We start from the raw sequence: 13531 nt of genomic DNA, 5'->3' as shown, positions 1-13531 counted from the left end.
CCAAATTTAACATGGATTAAGTTTTTATATAGAAAATATACTTCCAAGGCCTAATTTTTCTATTCTATTTTCTATTTTGTGCTTTTCCTCATTGTTATTGCTTCTTTAGCTTCTGTGCTATGCTATGTCTTCAAAATAATTCTTATTAGCCTATATTCTGTTCAGAAATTTGGAAGATTGTCATTTCTGGTTACTATGCAGTATCTTGATACAGACCAGTATTCCTCTACTAAATATAAATATTAAATCTAGACTTAAAAATAAATCACTGTCCGACAGCATCAGAAAGCAGCCAAAGCAGCCAACTTTGAAGAGTCAAGATCTAAGAAAGAAGTGAGCCTGGGTTTCTCCTCTGCATTTGTAGTGTTGGTGGAGGCAAGAAGTAGTGGTAACAACAGGCCTAGAAACCAAGCAGAACACGGTAGCTTAGAAGACCCCGAACTCTGGTATTCTTTATTGTTTTACCTCATGTAATATGTTAACTCTTAAAATTCACGGGGCAGGAAGTTAACAAGCCAAACAGAAAGTGGCCCCTAAGTGGCAGAAAAGCCAAGCAGAGTCTGAAACAAAATGAGAACTCAAATATCATCAAGAAGAATGAGTTATGGGAAACAACACGGGAATTTAGTACTAGCTGGATATGCTGGACTCTAGTAGGAAAACAGAAATAAATCAGACCTCATGCGAAATGAAACTCAACCTTGAGCAATGGATCAAGGTAATCTGCCCCTGCTTTCACAGGCTGCCAGAAAGAGAGTAAATATTCTCTAGAAATAGAAAATCCCTAACTTCATATTCATAAATTTTCAAATATTTAATGAAAAAATGGCCAACACACAGGCAGAAGTGGCAAAAACCAAAAGAAGAAAGATCAATAAAATCAGACCCCCAGATGATCTGAACATTAACTTAATCAAACACAGGTATTATTAGTTAAAAGGTAGAATAACTAAAATCATGAACTCGATAGATGGGTTTAACAGCAAAATTATAAAAAGCAAGAGAGATACTCAATGAACTAGAATATAGGTCAACAGATATCTGCATTGAAGAGAAAATATAATTTGAAACATTCAAAAATGAATATGATACACTTAAAAATGATAAAAGTCTAAGGTAGTGTAAATGGAGTCTCCTAAAAGAATGGCACCAAAGCAGTATTTACAGAAATAGTAACCAAGAATCTCCCAAACTAATGAAAGACCCCAAGTCACAGATGCCAAAAGCTCATAAACTGAAGCTGGAAAAATGCAAAGAAATCCATACATATAAACACATCATAACAGAATGTGTGGAAACAAAAGAATTTTTTTTAATCTTTAAAAATAACCAGAGGAAAAGAGACACATTACCTTTAAAAATGCAAACCATGAGTGAGAGGTGTCTTTTCTATAGAAATAAATGTATACCAGAAGAGGCATGAGCGACATATTTAAAGCTTTGAAAGAAAATAACTGCCATCATGTGAAAACATCCTTCAAAAGATAAAATCAAGATGTTCTGAGGAAAAGCAATATTGAGAAAAATTTGTCAACCATGAACCTACATTAAAGAACAAGGTAAAAAGAGATTTTTAGAAGAAAACTGATCCCAGACATAGGGAGGGAAATGATAGAGGAACATAAGAGGATAAAGTAAACGCATACATTAATTGAAATGATTACTGATTGTATAAAACAATAATAATACTGTCTTGTTCTTTAAAATACACAAAGAATTAAAGTCAACAACAGCTAAAAAGTGGGGGTAAAGAAGATGAGAAAATGGTTAGGCATATTAATCCATGTAGAACACATCTGTTCTAATCGAACAAACTAACAACATAAAGAAAAGCAATAGGAATATAGAAAACTTAATAATGCAATTTGCAAATTAGAGTTAGTTGACTAATATAGAACACAATCCAATAATTTTTCTAGAGCACATAGAACATTTACAAAAGTGACTATATTCCATGTCATAAAGAAAGTCTCAACAAATTTTACAGGACTGGAGTCGTATTCGGTACAGTATCTGAACACTGAAGAACTATCTCAAATGTCTGTAAATAAAGGAAAATGCATAACACAGAATCAAATGAGAAATGCCCATAGAAATACTTCAGAAATATTCTAAAATATTGTTCTCAGAGGAAAAATTTATAGAAGTACATAAAGGAATGTCGACGTATCGTGATGATGGTTATCCATATGATACACAAACAAGCACTTCAGTACTTTTCACTCTAGCCAGTCATAGTGCGGTAGTGTAGAGAGAAGAGTCTGTTGATGGGAGTATTTTGCATTTCAACTCTTTCATTTGTGCTGTATAAATTCAGTATAAGTTAGATTTGATAGAGGTAAGAAACTACACATGGAAGGCAATCACGATGTCCTAGAGCAACAAACCCTTTAAAATCTATTGAAAAGGAAGCCATTTTATTAGTCAAGCGCCTTCCTGTGTACAACCGACAAGGCAGATTCCTCGTCTAATGCTTAGCGTGAACCAAAAGTGGAAACACGTAGCATGGTGGATGCTTCTTTAAGGGAAAAACGTTTTCTTCCCACAGCAGATGTGGGAACATAAGGCCAGCAGTGGGTATCAGTGCTAAACTGTCACTGAATTACACAAAAACAACAGGCTACGACAAAATAACTAGTGTTTTCAAACTGTTATTTTAGAAATGAGTCCTTTGCCAATCTCTTTGGAAGAAAAACGATGTCCGGCTATACTAACTTGATTTGACATGTATTTGTGTCACATGGGAAATTCCAGGATCGAGCAGAAAGCTAATGTTTCTGTGTTCAAAAACACGTAGTAAGATTCCAATGTGGGTCATTTGTCTTTTTTTGTTTTCATTTTTTTTCTGTCCTAGGGCAGACAGAGTCCATGCATTATATTTAAATTTTTGCATCTTCAGTGACATTGACCTACATGCTCCATTGTTGCTTCTGTACCCTGATAGCTCTACTTCGCATTTATTCCATATCTCTTGCATAAGGAAATGTATTCATGTTTAAAAAAATTAATTGACATTCATAAAGCAGTAGGATTATTTACTTGAAATATCAAATATAAAATGGCCAATGCCCTATAATTGTCCTACAAAGTAAGTATGGACTTGTAAAACAATACTTTTCAAATCACATGAAATTGGCATCTTATTCTGGGTCATGATATCAAGTTTGAGTTTTGAAAACCCCTTATGGTCAAGATTCTCCATGAAAAGTTCCTAAATCTCCTATAAAATATACATGGATTTCTGTGTACAAACCCTCTACAGCGGTGACTTTCAACCTTTTTCATTTCACATTACCAAAATTCTGTTATATTCTTTACTGATCTGACAAAAAAAATAGGCATATTTTGATTCATTGACACAGGACAGCTATTGCTGTGTTGGCTGTTGTCATCTTTTATGTGACAATCTAAGGGAAAAGGGTTCAGTGACCTTGACTAGTTAGGGATTGCATGTTTTAAAAATTTTGTGTCACACTGGTTGAAAATCACTGCTTTACAGTCATTTCAAGCCCCCTAATATTTGAGAACTATTGAAATAAGCCAAAGTGAAAAAAAGGAATGCTTATGTAAAAATGTATTACCATGTATTCCCATGTATCTTAAGAAAAAGATAAATGAGGGATGCTTATAGAATCCTGTTTTAATATAGCCTTGATGTCTGATAATGTAAACATATTTTAAGGTGTGACTTTTTTGTTTCTTCTCTTAAATTGTTGCTACACTTTTAGGGTAAATGGATAGTATATAGCTACCTGAAAGTTCTGAGTGAAAGAAATTTTTTAAATAACCTGTGTTGTTTATATTTAAAATATCTCAATGCATTTACTTTCTAAATGCTTTTTTTGTAACGAAAAATGATAACTTCCAGTTACTTTTTTTTTTTTTTTTTTTTAATGAGTGTCATTTCAAGGGTTTGGCAAAGGCATCACAAATGTGAGTTTGGCCGTGACCTGATATGTTACAAATGGCCCTGCCTGCTTCAGATTCTCTTGTTGTACTTCCTTCGCTAGATTCTGGCCGTACAAAATCTTTCCAATGTTACCATTGTGATTTTTCCTACCTCCAGACCTTTTCTGCCTCCTTACATTGTGCTCACCAAATTATATCCGCACTCTTTCCTTCATCTTTCCACCTCTCTGCAGTTTTCAAACTCCTCCTTCCATGCTAATTATCTGCCTGAGCTCTGCAGGATTGCCAGCCATTCTCCTCGAGTGCCTCGAATTTTCTCATTCAGTTGCATGTTTTGTCCTTCTTCCGATTTGCAATGTTTTCCTCTGAATCTCTGCTTGTTATAAGCATTAAAATTTCAGATAAAGTATTTTCTTCATGACGATTTACCCCCAAACTGTTCCATATCTTTGTACCTTTTATGGTCCTAAAAAAGGAAGAAAAACTACCTTCTTGTTCTTGAGCACTGTATTTACTGAGGCAGGCAGATAATACTTCACTCCCCAGTTCTTTCTTCCACCACTTTTTCTGGGACCCTACCACGTACCTGCCAAGAAAACGTCCTAGGTGTTTCAGATATACTCTTTCTATCTCTCAACAATGTTATGCAATACTATTAACTGCATTTGACAAATATATAAACTAAGTCCCCAGGAAAGTGGCAGAGATGAGAATCAAATGAAAACGATTTAACACAATGATGTTAACTGCCTTTTACGGTACGTCTACTATGTTTTAGTTAGTTTCACGAAATCAACGGTTTTGCTCATGCTGCATAGTTTTGTCTCCAACCACAACTCAATGGGGCAGTTATTATTACAGGCAATAAATGTTCCTTAGTTTACTCAGACTATCATATGTGATTGCTTTCCTCACATTATGATGGCAACACTTCAATGCGACCTTTTGGAAAACAGCTTTATGTCCCCTGAGAGTCAATTGGGGGATTTATGACTAGCCTACTGCTACCGAATGACCGTTCATTTTAAAGATTAATGTTCCCCAACCCCTCACCAGCAGGGAATGCCAGGTGGAAAAAAGAAAAGGCGTGAACATCACAAAGGAATGGCATAAAACCAAAAGTTAAGGCCTTTTTTTTTTCTTTTTTCATTCCTCAGTTGCCATCCCCTTCCCCCCAAGCCTCCTTCCACAGAGGCTGTGAAGTTGCAAGCTGCCATACTTTTATTGGGAGCAGCATTTCCAAAATCACACGCGCCATTGCCCTCTACTGAGGTGTTCCTTTGTTCCCGGCAGCTCAAGAATTGCCAGGAGACATGACAGTGTACAAAGCGTGTCCCTTGGCCAGGAGCACTTGCACCTGTGGCATGTTCAAATCTCACCATTTCACTGCAAGGCTCATACCGCATTCTGTACGGGCCATTGCAGGAGTTAAGAGTTTATGTAACCATCACTTTGGATGCCTACATATTATTGTTTTTTTTATCAAAATGTTCCCCAGATCCAATTTTTCTTTTAAATTGATCTCATAATTAGATGTCTGAAGTCTGGCTAGTGTGACATCCTTATAGTAAAGGTCGTCGTCGTCGTCGTCGTCGGCAGCCGTCCGTCTCGAGAGATGATGGTGTAGCTTCTTAAGAGTCTATCTGCACCGCCGAGAATGGCTGTGCAGTCCGACTCGGGAGTGACACGGTATCTGTCTCCTCCCGTGTTGAATCGACATCTTGCGATGACGCTGGAGTGTCCTCTCCAGTGAAGCTGAAGCTACAGAGCCTGGGCGGGGTGATATGGAGGGTCTGCTGTTGCCCATGCAGCAGACCCCCCCCCCCCTCTTTGCAGCTGAGGGATCCAAGGGAAAGACGGAGTCAATAGAGCTTGGCTTCAGGTGCGCCGCAGGAGTTGCCGGTGTTGACTGCAACGTCAAACCGCCTTAGGGACTCCGGCTCCGGATTTTCTGTTGGGGTTTACTCCCTTAGCCTTTCCCCTGAAGAGGTATGCCGCAAGGCAGCGGAGGTTTTTTGGAGTCAGAGTTTTCCTTCTCTGATGTGCCCTGACTGGAAGATCGAACCAGCGACACTTAGCTCGCAGGCCGACGCTCAATCCACTGAGCCAAACCAGCCAGGGTTAGTAAAGGTAACATATTTAAAATGTGAGAACATTACTTTTTGCTATAGGGTATAAAGTGATGAGTTTGCTGTTTGTGTCTGGGAAGGCTGCCCACTCTTACAAAAAAAGTTGGACTGTACCCAGTGGCTTAGAAAAAGCAAGACGTAATTGTCCTCTCTTGAGGGAAGCTGGTGAGAACAGGCGATGCACTCACCATAATGAGACCGCTGAGCTTGATGTGATCCATAAAGAGAAAGTCTGTTTCTCTCCTGAGCAGAAGAAATAAGCACTCAACAGTATCTGGCCATCTTTCTACCTCTCATTGCCAATGTTTCCTGTTCTGCTATTGGGTTGAGTCATGGTGAGTAACTGTAACCCTATATTCCCAACAAAGGAAAGGCAAGGGCATTAACTCTGTATGTGTTTAACCCACACCCAAAGGACCTGTATTCTGCACGTGGAGGCCCACTTATTTGAAGGAAAAAAAAAAAGAATTACATCCACTTCCACACCTAAACTAGAAATGAGACCAACATCATCCCGCATGGTCACCTCCATCCTATAAATGTCCAGCTGGAGATTCTGCAGGCACTGAACTTCAGCTTCGTCAAACCTGAACTTGTCTCACCATCACCAGCCTGTCCCTCCTTTACTCCTTCTTGCTGGCATCACCACCACGTCATCCCATTTATAAACCTGGAACATAGCTTTCACTCCCTGATTCTTTCATCTTCCATGTGTTATCAATGACCAATCCAGTGGGTACCTGTCACTGTCACTGTCTTAGCCCAGGTACTCATCATCTCTCACCATTCTAAGAAGGATTCTCCTACCTGTCTCCTCATCTTCCCAGTGGTTCTCCAGTATGGTGCCCCAAGCAACAGCAGCAAAAACAGCTGGAAACCTGGTAGGAATGCAAATTCTTGGGCTCTGCACCACACCTAATGAATCAGAAACTCTACTTTTTAACACAGACCAGATGTTCCTGGTGCATGTTTAAGTTTGAGAACCACTGGTATAGAGCTAACTTCGAAAAACATGGATCATATCTACTAAACCGTTTGGGTTAAAATCTTCAGTGACATGCACAGACTTCTGATAACGTCAGAGAGCAGCAATTCACTATCACCTTCCTTTAACCCCCTCCTAAGTCCTGCATCTTGTCACACAAAATTCCTTATCTCCATTTTATGAGAAATCTGAGATTTAGGGAGACAAGTAACTTGCCCAAGGATGAACAACTGGCAAATGAGAGACCTCTGATTTTCTTATCACTAAGCAGTAGTAATTATTGACTGGTTCGTTGCCTTGTTTGCTTACTTGTTTATTTGTTTTGCACAAGGAGTAGATGAATGGAGGAGTGAATATATGAATTACTGGTGTAATCATAAAAATTTAGTACCAATAATGATTAAGGCCTCAACTAAAGTTTTTAAAATAATATCTTTGAAATAAATGAAAAAATATATATAGGCCAGATCTCCATAGTTAAGTCTACTTGATTAAATACAAGTTGGTACATGTACAAAAATGTTTATCAACACCAATATGCAGAAAGATCTCTCACTAGAGACTATCCCTCTCTCTAGCCCTAGGCTATAGCATATTTTCATGGGGTATTTGGATAAGGACATTGGCAATAAACTGAAAACATGAAGAAGTGATAAAAAGCTTCATGAGATACCCAATATGCAGGATAGAAAATTTAAATAAAAAGCTTAACACAATTTTTTAAAAAACCTCAATGATTCTAATAGGGAATTTATGGGAATATATTCAGTCTGAGAAAAAAGTGTGTATAAGTTTAGGACAGTTAAGAGTCTGGGCTTTGAAATCAGGCAGATCTATACTTGAGTCCTACCTTTTACTGAACTTTTTATGCAAGCGACCTTTAGCATTTTATCCAAAATTTCTCTGAGCTCAATTTCCTCTTTTGAACAATAGGAAAATTGCAGTAACAACCTCTTAGAATTAGTATTGACTATGAATTAATATAAAATTCTCAGCATAGAGGCTAGAGAGTAAGTATGAACTCAATGTTACCTAGTAACTTCTTTTTTTCAATATCACACTGCTTTTGCTACTTTAAAGGAACAAATATATCGCCTAAACGTCATCAAGACATTTAAATAGGTGTGAATATCACACAGGAGAAACCTTCACAAACTGAATCTCATCCAAAGGCACTGAGAAAAACAATACAATAATGGGAAACTAAAAAAATAAAAAATAAAAACAGCCATAAGGAGATGTTTTTTACAAAGAAGAGCAATGACTAAAGGATATAACTGACTACTTTAAACTTCTAAGGATTGTTACACAGGAAAAATCTAGAATAATAGGATCTGAAATAAAAAATAAAAGCTACGAGGAGATACATTTACGATCACACAATACAAGAAAAAATGTGTTAACAGAGATGTCCAAGAGAATTCCGGGAGCAGTGTAAGTTTCACATGATTGGTAATATTCAAAAAAGAGGTTAGCAGTCATTCACCCGGGTTATTTGAGAGAGGATTAAAATATCAAATCAGGAGGTAAAAAAGGAAACAAGTTTTAACTGAAGAGTTTGACGTCGGTGACTAACAATGATTTGTATTACTCATTTATTTTATTTTAGTAGTGTCAAAGGAGTGGAAACATTACCTCTTATCCCTTCGTTACTATTTTTTGAATGACTTAAAAAGTATTATAACTCATCTCTTCTTATAGTAAACTTATTTTTATGATTCTTTATTAGTGATGTAGAAATCTATTTACTTGGAAGCATCTAACTTACTTTGGTTATGAATGGATCCCTCTTTCTCTGCTCCAAAGATAGAAGAACGTAATGTAATTGTCAAGACCAACGGTTTTTTATACATTATTGTTTACACAGGGATACTTTTGAGGGTGAAAGGGGTCAACTGTCAGACTGGCTGAAAGGACAACGGGGATCAACAAGGACGTTTGGGGCAAGCTCAAATATATGATCACGCTAAATGTAACTGGCTAAAATAATTACTAGAGCTATAGACGGGAAACTTCCCCGAGAACTTACCATATCTGTAGTTCTCTCACTCAGCACCCTGTTCCCACAAAGCATTCTCAACAATTAGATGACCAAACTGAATAGCCCTGAGCCAGTGTTTTGTTTTGTTTAAACAGCTAAATTTCTTTTTGTTTACCAAGGCAGACCACAATTCACTTGGTATACAGCAGTCCCTTTCTATATCATGGTTCATTTATCGCAGCCTCACTGTATCGCGGGAGTTTTAAAAATATTATATTTAATTATTTATCGTGGATTTTTTGCTATATTGTGGGATTTTGTGGTACTGTATATGTATGTTGTCAAAGACTGTAGAATATGTTTAAGAACATAAGTAGTGTTTATAAAAGTGTGGAAAAAATTAATAAGGGAGTGGGAATAGTTAATAAGGAACTGGGAACGGTTTATAAGTGTGTGGGAAGGGTTTATAAAGCCTTAAAATATATATAAATACTAAAATAAATGTAACGTTTCTACTTCACAGATTTTCACCTATCACGGCGGTGGGGGGGAGGATCTAGAACGTAATACCTGTGATAACTGAGGGAACACGGTACTGCACCTTTAATTTTAGGGGAGGTGAAATGGAGTTATTGATGGCGGGAGTCAATCTGGAATACGGCAAAAGTGTTTTTTGGTTTTTTTGTTTGTTTTTTTATTTTGAGAGATACATGTAAAAAAATAAATAAGTCAATTAAGTTTGGAACTCAATGTAATGCTAAGCATTCCTCAAATAAAATAAAAATGAAGCTCAGGTTCAGCGATTAAAGGTTTTTTTGTCACTAGAAAAAACCTATGTTTATATAAAATATTTATAGAACAGTCATGACACTTTCGTAAGTGATAACATGGATAAAAGACATCATGTACTTGAGAATGTGTCTTTGGCAAATAGTGTCAATATGCCTCAAAGGGCTTTACATAAATTATACATGTAGGCAAGCACAGCAGGAGGTAAAATGTGTCGGAATTTTATCAGTCATCTACATCTGTGACTTATTTTAAGCCCTAGGTACAGTGACCAATGAATATTTTCATGGTTGTTATAGATCCATGAAGTGTTTAAGATCAGAAGTTATATTCTGTTCCAGAAAAATAGACTTTTAACCCCATTACTTTATCACATTACGCTGTGCACTTTTATAATGTATTATATCATTGTGATAGAACAGTAGATACTTTTTATTTAAAGAAAGACCTGTGCAGTTTCCCTTACTTTTACTCTTTTACATTAAAAGTTATTTAAACATATGTACTTTCCCTTCTCTTTTATAGGCCAACATTTAAGGATGTTGTTAATCTAATTTTCACTTGAGATGATTCAGAGCTTTCCAAACCTATTCTCGGTTCAAATGACATGCAAATCAGATTAATTTGTTTGTGGTACAGACTTAGAGATAAGATTGTTGCCTCTGGGGGGTTAGCAGTAAAAATGCCTCTAATGTTTACTGTTTTTTATTTCAGACTTGGCAGTACATTTCCATAGAAATGTCTTTTGGCAGGTGCCTTTTCCTAGGTGAGGATCTACTCAGGAGGCAGAGAAATACAACAAAGCCATTTTAGGAAATCAGAGAAAACATTGGAAGCTAAGGTTTCAATAACAGTAGTCCCTCTCTATGTCGTGGTTCCCTTATGGTGGCCTCACTGTATCACGGGATTTTAAAAAATATTATATTTCATTATTTATCATGGATGTTTTACAATATCACGGGATTTTGTGGTACTGTATATGTATGTTGTTAAAGTTACATAGGATTCAGAGTGTAGAATAAATGTAAGGTTCCTACTTCGCGGGGGGTCTGGAACGTAATATCCGCGATAAGTGAGGGAATCCTGTATAACATAAAGGACTTAGATTAGGCATTCAGACATACCTGAATAAAGGATAACAAGAAATTTTAAATCTTGTGCTTTTTCTGTATGTTAAGTTCTGTTTGTTTGTTTTTTAATTTTTAGCAGCAGTACCTGAATAAATGGAACATGAGTTAAAGAAGGGACATACACAAAACAACCCTTCTGAATTTGAGTCCAGTTGCATGGTATTTCCAGTCCTGCATGTTTTAACTGGTCCAAGCATCAGAAGTGGGTATTTTCTCATCGTTTTATGCCAATTTAAATACATGTTCCAACAAGAAAAAGGGGACCGACATTACATCATGCACATGAATACACAGGCGAGTTCACTCAAGGCCTAATTCCAGTGTATTGATAAACTGGGGATGTAAATCTCCCTTTCGCTAGTCTGTCTCAGTTCCTAACTGGAGCTCCTGGAGCATGATGCCTCTTTAAACACTGGCATGTTTTTGTTAAATGTGAGTCAGGTACTTCAGCCAGGATGGCTAGCACTTGACCAGAGGACCAGTCGCCTATCCCAGGGCTGGAGAGAGACCTGGGTTTAGACTTGCTGGGAGACAGTGTGTCTGTCCTCAACAATGCATCATCCCAAAGCATTTTTCAAAAGGAGTTTTGGATAGCATCTCCCATGAATTGGCACCCTTAGATGGAGTAAAGATTAAAATTGGCAGAATAAGAAAAGGAAATAGCAGTTATTAAGAAGTAATATGCTATAGAGTGGGTTAGGCACTTCGCATTCACCTTCTTTAGTTATCTCACCAATCTAGTAGGTTACGGATTATTACTTCCATCTCAGAGGTGAGGAAACTGAGAATCAGAGAAGTTAAGAAAATTCCCTAGTAGTAAACCAGAATTATATCTATGATCTGCTTCCAAAGACATCACAATTTCAGCCATGCAAGGCCATTACAACTGCCTCCTTATAACTACTCTAGTCATGACCCTCTGGAATGACTGTGTTCTGTATATTTGACTTGCTTCACTGAACAGATTACACAGCTTAATACAATTGTTATGATAGACTTGTTTTGACTCATCACAATAGCCTGGAAGAACTGACGTCTGCTCGCTGCTATATTTTATAATTGCTTTTAAAATAGGACTTAAACCTTAAAGAAAATGATAACCCAAGCCTCTCAACTTTCTGTAGGGACAGAAAAGTGTTTTTGAAGGGTAAACTGATGTTATGTTTAGGACACTTTTTGTGTTGAAGCCAGAAACAAAACTGATCATTATTTTTATAATGCTTAAATATGTCTGTGTTGGTACAAACAGTCATATTTAATACTTACCACACTTACTCCTTCCTTTCTACAAACCTCAATGGATGTAGTAATGCCAGTTACATTCTCAGGGGCAGGCCATATGGGTTCTAATCTGTACTTAAGGCCACCATTTGTTCAAATGACAGCTAAATACATTTTAAGGTCCTGTGACTTCATTCATTAATGCCTCGGCATTGGGTAAACTTTGGTCAGGGTCATATAATTCTTTATGCTCCTTTAGCTTTAGATGTAGTGGGAAGCTACTCTGTCTAGTAAGAAAATGCCCTTGATCCTGTGGGACATAAATCTGATGGCATGCTGTTCTTAAGAATGCGTCTCTCTCTAGTTTCACTCAAGACTCTCATGACATTAACCTCAAGTGCCCTCAGTCTCGCCAAACAACGGTCTCTCACCCCTGCTGATTAAATAAATGCCTTCTGCACTTATAGCTTTCTCTTAAAAGACAGAAAACCTGTTTCATCATATTACCATTTTACCATTTTCACTCTCCAATAGCTCAAATGGATGAACTTCCTTGGCTCTATTGATTTCTGCTTCTATTGATTTTTGTATGGCAAGTATTTATTGCCAATTTACCCTTAACCTGCTGTACTTTGCCTTCCTGCCTCTCTAGTTGGCAGAAACTGCATTTTTGAAAGTCAACTGAGACTTGTTAATGACGAAAACCAACGTTTTTTCTCAGGGCCCCTCCCCCACAGTTTTTAACTTCTCTAAGCCACCTTAGTAGTTATGGCGAACATTTATTGCGCTTTCACTCTGAGGCACCTGTAAGCTTCTCTTACTGAAGTCTCATAGGTCACTACAAGGTAAATATTCTGCTTAATATCCATTTGCAGATGAAAACCTAAGACTCCCACAGATAACGTAAGTCATGCAGCAGCATTTTTAACACAAGAAGTCTAACTCCTTAGTTACACTGTGCATTTGGTAGTGCCTCATATTGCTCCACACTAATTTCTACTAAGTTGGCAGCATTCATGGCAATCACTGTGTGCACTGCATAACAAAATTTTCTTTCAGGTACCTCATCTTCCCAACCAGATCATAATCTCCTAAACTGCAGTGACTATAATTTTTAACTCCCCCAAATATATGGTTCTATGGTTTAGCTGTCATATTTGTTATATTCCTAAAGATAGAGGAAATTAAAAGAGTTCTTCACTCTTCCTGACAATTAGCAGCATGTGACAATCAAGGCATTGAAAAGCAATAAGTAGGTTTCATTGACCCACTCCTCTGGAATGAAGGGCAAATTATCTGATGAGACAAATACAAGGAGATTGCAGGGATGTCTAGGCATTTAGAATTAGGAGGAGTAACAGTTTTTATGGTTTATATGCATAAAGAG

The sequence above is a fragment of the Furipterus horrens genome, unplaced genomic scaffold (assembly GCF_987537825.1).
Source record: "Furipterus horrens unplaced genomic scaffold, mFurHor1.1.pri manual_scaffold_10, whole genome shotgun sequence".
Taxonomy (NCBI): domain Eukaryota; kingdom Metazoa; phylum Chordata; class Mammalia; order Chiroptera; family Furipteridae; genus Furipterus; species Furipterus horrens.
The sequence above is the reverse complement of the archived record's forward strand: the minus strand, read 5'-3'. Positions refer to the sequence as shown.